Source organism: Sus scrofa, chromosome 7 (genome assembly GCF_000003025.6).
Source record: "Sus scrofa isolate TJ Tabasco breed Duroc chromosome 7, Sscrofa11.1, whole genome shotgun sequence".
NCBI classification, from domain to species: domain Eukaryota; kingdom Metazoa; phylum Chordata; class Mammalia; order Artiodactyla; family Suidae; genus Sus; species Sus scrofa.
Window position 1 is genome coordinate 120051416 of NC_010449.5, and position 9092 is coordinate 120060507.

Genomic DNA, 9092 nt, shown 5'->3' on the forward strand with positions numbered 1-9092 from the left:
CCCCATGCAGGACTGCACTGGAGCTGGACAGAGCGGTTTATGCAAAAGCCCAGGAGGCATAAAAAGACACTTAGAGCATCTAGAGACTTCTCAAGTGCTCTTTTCTGCCCCTGCCAAAATATATCCACCTGCCCCCTTTTTTTGGCCAAAAAGAGAGATTTGCCAAGCTTAACCTGTCACTGGTGCCAGGACAAAAATGCCACCAGCGTCCAAGAAAGACACTCATTTCCACATTGAAAGGGCTACCAAGATGGAGGTTTTGCCCCTTTATTTACACCAGAATTTAAGAAGTGCAAGACGGGGCCAGGGAGTGCCGGAGAGTGAGATGAAGACGGCAGGTGGCCCCAGCTGGGATCAAGGTCACTGGCAGCAATGCATGCTGGGAGTTGAGGCTCAAGAGGAAAATGCAAACCGAAAAGAGGGAGGTGGGTCGCGGTGGCCGGCTCGGCTGGAAGAGCCCGGGAGAATCCCAGACAATTGCTTTACCGTCAGGCCCCCGTCCACTGCTGCTCCTTTTCTCAGTCTGGCATCCAGCACCGGACTGCTGAGTTCGGCTTTCAGACGTTGCCAATTTGGTGGCATTTGGCTCCAGGACTTAGAAATGCAGCCTCTTTTGATCTTTAGAACTTTTCATCACTCCCTGAAAGGAGAGAGTAAAAGCCAGGACAAAGGGGCCACCCAGGCAGAGCCAGGGACAGAGGCTGGGGGTCGGGGATGGGCCGCTGGACAGGAGGCTTCATGCATGAAGCACTGCATCTCCCCAAGAATTCCAGCGAGTCAGAAATCAAAACGAAATGGCATGGCCCGGGGCCCACCCGAAGGAAGAGGAGCAGGGAGAATGTGGCTCCTCCGGAAAGATGGAGAAAGCTCTGTCTCTTCCAAGAGGCTGGTCACCCCAGATGGGAGCCAAGGAAGTAGCCAGTAGCAACGAGCTTGGTCTGGAGGCAGGAGGGGCTACGTAAATGGGTCGGCACTGCCGAGTGGAAACCTTGACTGAAATTCCAGAAAACATTGCATTGTCTGGACCCCAGACCAGAGCATCACCAAGTGTGAAGCTGCTGCTGGGCTGACACTTCGCAGACAGTGAAGGGAGGTAAACGCTGGGTTGAACCAAGCAAAGCACATCTCTCTGCTGCAGGACTTCTCAGAGCCTTTACTGTCTGAATGTCCACAGGGATTGTCCAGGAAAGGGAGAGGGGCCCAGAACATACAGAGTTGCCCAGTCTTACCTTCTCTCCTGGTACGGGCTTTCCACTTTGGGAAACGCCATGGGTGAGAGGTGTGGAGGCCTGAGAAGCTGGAAGGCATAGGTACCTGCACAGGTTTTTAGATGCAAACTGTTACATCTGGAATGGACAGGCAGTGGAACCCTACTGCACAGCACAGGGGACTATGTGTGACGGGGTCACTTTGTTATACAAGAGAAATTGAAGAAATATTGTAAATTGACTGTATTTAATACAAACTAAAATGATTTTTAAAAAGGATATTTTGAAAAAAAAGGCAGAGGAGACTCATGATTTGGAAATTTATGATATATCATTCTTTGGAGAGGACAGAAAATAAACAGCCTTTTTGTATAATCCATTTAAAAAACAAAAGGCGAAATACAGTGTCACTTCTCTTAAAAAGTTGCAGTCCAGTCTCAGAGCTGTGACCTGTTTAGAGGGACCCAAACTGGAATTTTCCTTTATAGCTCACATTTCATCTCCCTCAGCCTTAAAGAAGGTTCCAGTTCATAGCTGTTGTTTAAAACCTGAGGTCTGCCCTACTTTCCAGCATCCCCAAGCCCAGGACCCTCCCACTCTCCAGCACCGACGACGAACTGCTCACCTGAGCCCTGGGAGAAGGCCCCCCAGCATGTGTCACTCCCTTCTCAGATCTCCGTCCTCGCAGGGGCCCCAGCTCAGGAACCCCCTCCAAGACCCGAGAATGACCTTCCCCGTGTGTAGCAGCCACAAAGCCCGAAGTGCAATGTTTAGTTTCACTGCCTGTTCACACACTGGCTCAGGGGCGAGCCTCCGTGTGCGCCTCTGTCCAGTGGGGACGGCACACTCTGAGAGCTGTGGCCACACCTGGCATATCGCTAGGGTCATGGTCACCGTTGAATGTGTATTAGCTCCTTCCCTGGTGTGGCCCTTGGTCAGTGTCTGCACCTTGAGAGCCAGGAGGCAAACCAAAGCCCTCTGAGGATGAGGTGTCCGCTGGAGTGGACATCCCGGCATCACAGCAGGAGCTCCAGGACAAGGAGTCACTCGGAGGTGGGCTCAGGCCTGGGACACGTGGTCCCCAGTCCCCACCTGGACGGCCTGCCTTCCGGTCCTGGCCCACCATCATCACGTGACTTACCAGCCCCAAGGGGCAGTCCTGAACCCACAGAGCAGGGATGTGGGAAGAGCACACCCGCCTTGATTCAATCAAGGCCTGGAAAACCTTTTTTTTTCAGGGCTGCACCCAGAGCATACGGAAGTTCCCAGGCTAGGGGTCACATCAGAGCTGTAGCCACCAGCCTACACCATAGCTCACGGCAATGCAGGATCCTTAACCCAGGGATGGAACCTGCCTCCTCATGGATACTAGTCAGATTCATTTTCACTGAGCCATGGTGGGAACTCCCCGTAAAAGCTTTAAATTGGGAGTTCCCTCTGTGGCTCAGTGGGTTAAGAACCCCGACTAGTGTCCATGAAGATGAGGGTTTGATCCCTGGCTTCGCTCAGTGGGTTAAGGATCTGACACTGCTGCAAGCTGCAGTGTCGGTCACAGATGCAACTCCAATCCAGCATTGCTGTGGCTGTGGTGTAGGTCAAAGACGTGGCTTGGACCTGGTGTTGCTATGGCTGTGGTGTAGGCCAGCAGCTGCAGCTCCCATTCGACCCCTAGCATAGGAACTTCCATATGCTGCACGTGCAGACCTGGAGGGGGGAAAAAAAACACCTCATCTAAGGAACATAATTCATATAATAGAATCCCATTCAGTAATACAACAGAACTGATATCTGAAACAATATGGGTGAGTCTTCCAGACATGTGCTAAGTGAAAGAAACTAGATGCAGACATATGAGTCCATCTATTTGATGTTCTAAAAGCAAAACTAATCTATGGTGAAAAAAGTACAGATTAGTGATTACCTCTGGCTTGAGTGGAAAAGAAGGTATATTTCAACGAGGGACCTGAGGGTCCCTTAGTCCCCACGGGTGACTTTAAGGAGTGTCAATGCTCCATCTTATAATGGGAGTATTGTTTGCAGGAATGCACACATTTGCCAAAATTCGTAACCTGTACACGCAGACTTTGAAGATCTTAAGTGCACGATGTTACCCAATTAAAAACATAATGGGGGGAGGGATAAACGAGGAGTTTGGGATTAACAGATACACAGCATTATATATAAAAATAGATAACCAACAAGGACCCACTGTAGAGTACAAGGAACTAAACTCAATACTCTGTAATAACCTATAAGGGAAAATAATCTGAATACATATATATTCTTTATATATATACACACACTAATCAATCACTGTGCTATACACCTGAAACTAACACAACACTGTAAATCAACTATACTTCAATTAAAAAAAAAAAGCAGTGTTCCCATTGTGGCACAGCGGAAATGAATATGACTAGTAACCACGAGGTTACGGGTTTGATCCCTGGCTTCACTCAGTGGGTTAAGGATCTGGCGTTGCTGTGAGCTGAGGTCACAGACATGGCTTGGATCCCACGTTGCTGTGGCTGTGGTGTAGGCTGGCAGCTCTAGCTCTGATTCAACGCCTAGCCTGGGAACCTCCATACGCCGTGGATGTGGCCCTAAGAAGGAAAAAAAAAAAAAAACGGACAGTGGCCCGGGCACACAGTTGGCATCTGTAACTACGTTATTGTCGTTTTGATGATTTCTCTAGTTCACAGACTAACAGGCTGTCAGAGTTTAAGGAGCCCTTGGAAGTCCCTAGCCAGGTGACCTTAACTATTTTTGCGCCATGGACCCATCTAAAAGCTGACTGACGCCTGGTGTTTTCTCAGAATATGGTGCTGCCTGCATCAAATAAAATACACATGATGATAAAGGAAGCCCATTATTTTGAGAATTATCAAATATTAAAAGCCTGTGCTTCTTTATTAAGGCATTAAATAACAAACCCGACCAGAGAGGCTCATAACCACGATAATCTCAGGGTAGCGAGGAGCGTAAATGGCTTTTGACATTTCTGCCACAACAATGGTGGAGAAGGAAAAGAACCGGGGTTTGGTGGGTGACAAAGCCGCAGGTGCTGCACTCGCCACGCTGACGCCACACTGTCCCCATCCTAACAGAGGGCTCGGCTCTGGTTAGTGGTTGGTGGGGACAAGGGTCTAATTCTATTTTCTCAGCCCCTTTTGTAGGCTTGTCCGCTGACACGCGCCTCTGCGGTGAGACGTCGGCCCTGGTCCAACCCTCTCCGTCCGCACAGGAGGAGATGGAGGCACAGAGTGGGTGACCGTCCCAAAGTTGCAGGAGGTTTGAACTCAGAACCCGGTGTCCTGCCTCCTATTAAACACGTACAGGTTCAGCACAGAGCCTGGCATGGGGGCACCTCCTCACTAAAGGACAACGGTGACACGTGGATGCCAGGGCAGTCCAAAGCCAGGATGCCCCCATGTGTGCACACACCCTGGGTCTCACACACACGCTGGACCCCTGCCTGACTCTAGAGCACAGAGCTCTGCTCAGGAAGCTCCCTGGACCCCACGGCCCCCGCCGGGCCCTCGCCCAGAATGTGGGCGACCCCCGCTGCAATAGCGGTCAGCAGGCCCCATCCACCCCAGACTGGCAGGCTGGCAGTCAGCGGTTGCCCACAGAGCCCCGGGCCTCTGCCCGCATTAACTTCCCGCTGGGATAATTCTTCTCCAGGCTTTTTTTCCTGGCCACCAAGTGGGCCTGCCACCACACTGCTGTTTTTCATCTTGTTAACTGAGTCATTTATTTTGTTAAAAGTGAAACTTTATCAGGGTTTACGTGCCAAGTGCGAGAAGGTGTATTTAACGATACATCAAATGGCCACAGCTTCAGATGCTGCTCTATTTGGAGTAGGTCTGCTCGAGGGGGAGGGCAGGCCGGAGCTGATCCCTCATGTTTAAATTATGCTGATTTTAAAAAAAGGCAAGAGGAGTTGCCGCTGTGGCTTAAAGGTTAGGAACCAGACTGCTATCCATGAGGATGCGGCTTTGATCCCTGGCCTCACTCAGTGCGTTAAGGATCTGGCATTGCTGCAAGCTTCGGTGCCAGGCACAGATGCAGCTCAGATCCCCTTGCTATGGCTGTGACGTAAGCTGACAGCTGCAGCTCCAGTTCGACCCCTAGCCTGGGAACTTCCACATGTCTGTCGCAGGTGCAGCCCTAAATAAATAAATAAAATAAAAACAGCCACAGGTTAAACCCCAGACCTGGCGGAGGGTGCTCCTGGAAAAGCACATGACGGCTGGGGGCTTGAGCACAGGGACCATGCCTTGTTCGTTCCGTCCCTGTGACATCCTGGGGGCTCCCTCTGGCTCTCCTGGGTGCTCAGGCCTGAACCCTGGATGTTGTCCTTTGCTCCTGGTTCCCTGACCCCCTGGGCCCAGTAGCCCGCATCTCTCAGGTGGACAATAGGCCCCGCCCAATACTGCTTGGCTCAGCCCCTGACGCCCTCCCCCGCCCATCTCAGTGACTCATTCCTGACAGCTGGCGTTCGCCCTGGGCCCTGAAGCCCCCAGAGGACCTTCCAAACCACAGAGCTTATCTGGCCTGCCCCTGCCAAGAACTTCAGAACCCTTTCTCCCCTAAAACTTTTGGGTAAAGACCAACCCCCGCCCCCTGCCCCAGGCCAATGTCCAAAGCCTTCCCAACCTGGCCCCGCCTCGGTCCAGCCTCTGCCTCTGCCAGGCTCACCTGGCCTGCCTGCACTGCAGCCAGCCTCTGTGCTGCTTTATAACTCTGTACCTTGAAATAAACTCCCCCACGTCCCATCCTCTGCATCTCTCCTCCCCTCAAGATAGTACTTCTCAACCCACTAGAATCGCTTACTGCATTTTTTTAAATACCAATGCCTCAATCCCACCCAAGACCAATTGAGTCAGAATTTCAGGGTCTCAGCACACAGGTACCCAGGTGGTTCCAAGTGCAGCCAGAGTTGAGAACCACCACTTCAATATCCTCCTCGTCCCTCCAAGACAAGCAGAGTTATCACCTCCTCCAGGAAGCCTTCCCGGCCTCTTTCCCCAAGTCGCTCGCCATCCAAGGGTGAATGAGGCCCCTGCTCTGGGTCCCCGGTGCCCCTGTGCCATCTGAACACAAGTGCTGTGGTTGTCCCAGGGCTCCCTGTGTGGGACACCGAGCGCAAGCAGTGGCTGGAATCACAATTTGCAGCCCCAGAGCCTGGCCACAGAGGGCTGTCAGAGAGGGTCCAGTGGGCGTCGGTACGGTGTGAATACACCTCACGCTCCCACAGTGACGGAGAGCTCCCATCAAAGATGCCAGGTCAGGGAGCTCAAGGCTCTGGACCCGGGTTTCTGGAGTCTGGGACACAGGTTTGATCCCCAGCCTGACACAGCGGGTTAAGGATCCAGAAGCTGTGGCTCAGATCTGATCCTTAGCCAAAGAACTCCACATGTCTCAGGGTGGCCAAAAAAGGGAAAAAAATAAATAAATAAATAAAAGCTCTGGACCTGGAGGTCCTGCTGTGGTGCAGTGGGTTAAGAATCTAACTGCAGCAGCTCAGGCCACTAGGGAGGGGCAGGTTCCATGCCTGGCCCAGGGCAGTGGGTTAAAGGATCCAGCGTTGCCACAGCGGCAGCATAGTTTGCAGCTTCTGCTTGGATTCAATCCCTGGTCCAGGAACTTCCATATGCCATGGGTATGGTCATAAAATTTAAAAATAAATAAATAAAAGAAGAAGAAGAAGCTCTGGACCTGCCCTAGCAACTCTCCTGGACAGGAGGAGGAAGGGCGTGAGGGGTGATGCTATGGAGACTAGGAACACCCCGCAACCGGGAACCTTCTCACCGATTGACAGGAGGTAGCAAGGCGGGGCTGAAAAAGCCGGAACCCCAGGATCCCATCCCAGCTGTGTTGGGGGGGGGCTCACTCAACCTCTCTGAGCCTGTTTCCTCACCTGTAAAGCAGGCAGTTCTCCAACCGCGGGGATCTGGGGAGGACGTTGCAGCAGGACATAAGTGGAGGGTCCGGCTCTAGGCCTGGCGGGGTGTGGCTTCAGAGACGGCAGTGTCCCCTGCTCGTGGCCCTCCTTCCATTGGTCCCGGTCTCCTCTCTCACGTAGACGCCCTTGCAGTCCTCAGGCCACCCGTCAGCTGTGGGCTGGCAGAGGCCACACCTCCATGGACACTGGCTACTTTCCCTTTGCCTGTCATGTGTCCAGAAGATGGACCGGGACGCGGGGGTGGGAGGCGTGGGGGAGGGTGCAGGATCCGCCCATCCCTCTCCTTCTGCCCTGATGGTTTTCCCTGGGAAACACAATGAACGGCTGGGCTGCAGGCGTTTCTGCCCATCAGGCAGCCGTCTCCATCTGTCAGCAGGTTTCTCCCTAATTCCATCCTGACACACATTTATTAAGCACCAGCTGTGTGCCAGAGCCCTGCTCGGCTGCAGGGAGGCCACGGGAGTGTGCGCCTTTTAGTGTCTGGAGGTTGGCGGTACCGACGTGGGTGGGCATCGTCCAATCCCCCGAGGGCCTGAAGAGAACAAATAGGTGGAGAAAGGGTGGATCTGTCCTTTGTTTAAGCCAGGACATCTCTGACGCTCCTCGTCCTCTGGACTTTGGATGGAGTGAAAGACCCACCAGCCTGCAGACGGCAGCGCCCGGGACTTCTCAGCCTCCAGGGCCGAGGGAGCTGATTCCCGTAATACATCTCCTCGTGTATATACAGGTATATGGAGAGACAGACAGACAGACAGACAGATGTCCTATTGACTCTGCTTCCGAAGAAGCCTGGCTCGATCTCCAAAGAGGGAGGTTTTCCACCTCCTCTTTTGGACCCTGAGGTGTGGCTGCAGGTGGGTGAGGTCCACACGGGACCTCGGCTCTGGAAGGAGCATCAAGGCCTGACACATGTGTACGACTTGGCCATGGAGGAACCTCAGGTCCCCTCGGTCAGTGCATTCTGGGCCCTGATGGAAAGGCTGCCCCACCCCCCTCAACAATGTCCATCGGCACTGGGCATGGGTGGAGGAGGGCTCCTCTGGCTGGACCCCCATCACGACATCACAGTGACACCTGTGAACCAGACACCCCCGCTCTTGGGAGAGGACTTCTCACCCCCACTCCCACCCCCAAGTGCCAGGCACAAGCAGGGGCTCCTCATCCTCCTGATACCATAGCAACACTTGATACCCCCATTTCACAACAGGGACTTTCTCTCTTTAAAAACTTGCGTGATGAACAGAATTTTTGGAGCTGGTTCTCACATGAGTCTGCCTTCTCCCCAGGTTGCTGGCCTCCGTGCCCTTCCCTGAGTTCCAAAGGGCAGGTACCAACAATAGCTAAACAGGGAAGGGAAGGGATGCCCAGACGGAGATGGGAAGGAGCAGTCAAGAAACAATAGTGCAGCCTTGGGGCAGGGTCCCGTTTCTTTTCAAGGAATATACATAACAATATCTTTAAGATCTTCTGCAGAACTAAAACCCCCAACAAATGAAAACCAGAGAGGAGGGCCACCAGAACCAGCCCTGGGGCCACTGAACACCAGCTTCGAAGAAGAATGCAGGTTTGCACCTGCCCTATCCTCATCTACTCCCAAACTGTAAAACCACTTCCTAACCTCTCCCAAGAGGGGGCACAGTCTTTAAGGCTTTAGCCTGCCGTGGCCTCCTTTGCCTGGCAAAGCAATAAAAGCTCTTGTTCTCCTTCACTCAAAGCTCCATCGCCACGTTTCTATTTGGCACCATAGACAGAGGCCAAGCTTCAGCAAAAATGGTCTCCACTGGCCCTGCACCATCCAGCTCCCTTGCCCCACTAAACCCTGTTGCTCACCCTGAGCACATTCATTTGTCTTTTCCAGAAGATGTGGGCTCACTGTGGCTGTGGATCCATGCCTGCTCCACTCCTGAATCCCTCTT

At 52.9% G+C, this 9092-nt stretch overlaps 1 long non-coding RNA gene across 1 annotated transcript; it reads right to left on the reverse strand.

Annotated features, from left to right (window-relative positions):
• LOC106504553 lies at positions 204–7694 on the reverse strand. The gene is made up of 3 exons (XR_002346203.1): positions 7132–7694; positions 1230–1314; positions 204–640 (listed from the first exon to the last, which is right to left on the reverse strand). It is a non-coding gene; the product is annotated as an uncharacterized LOC106504553 (long non-coding RNA).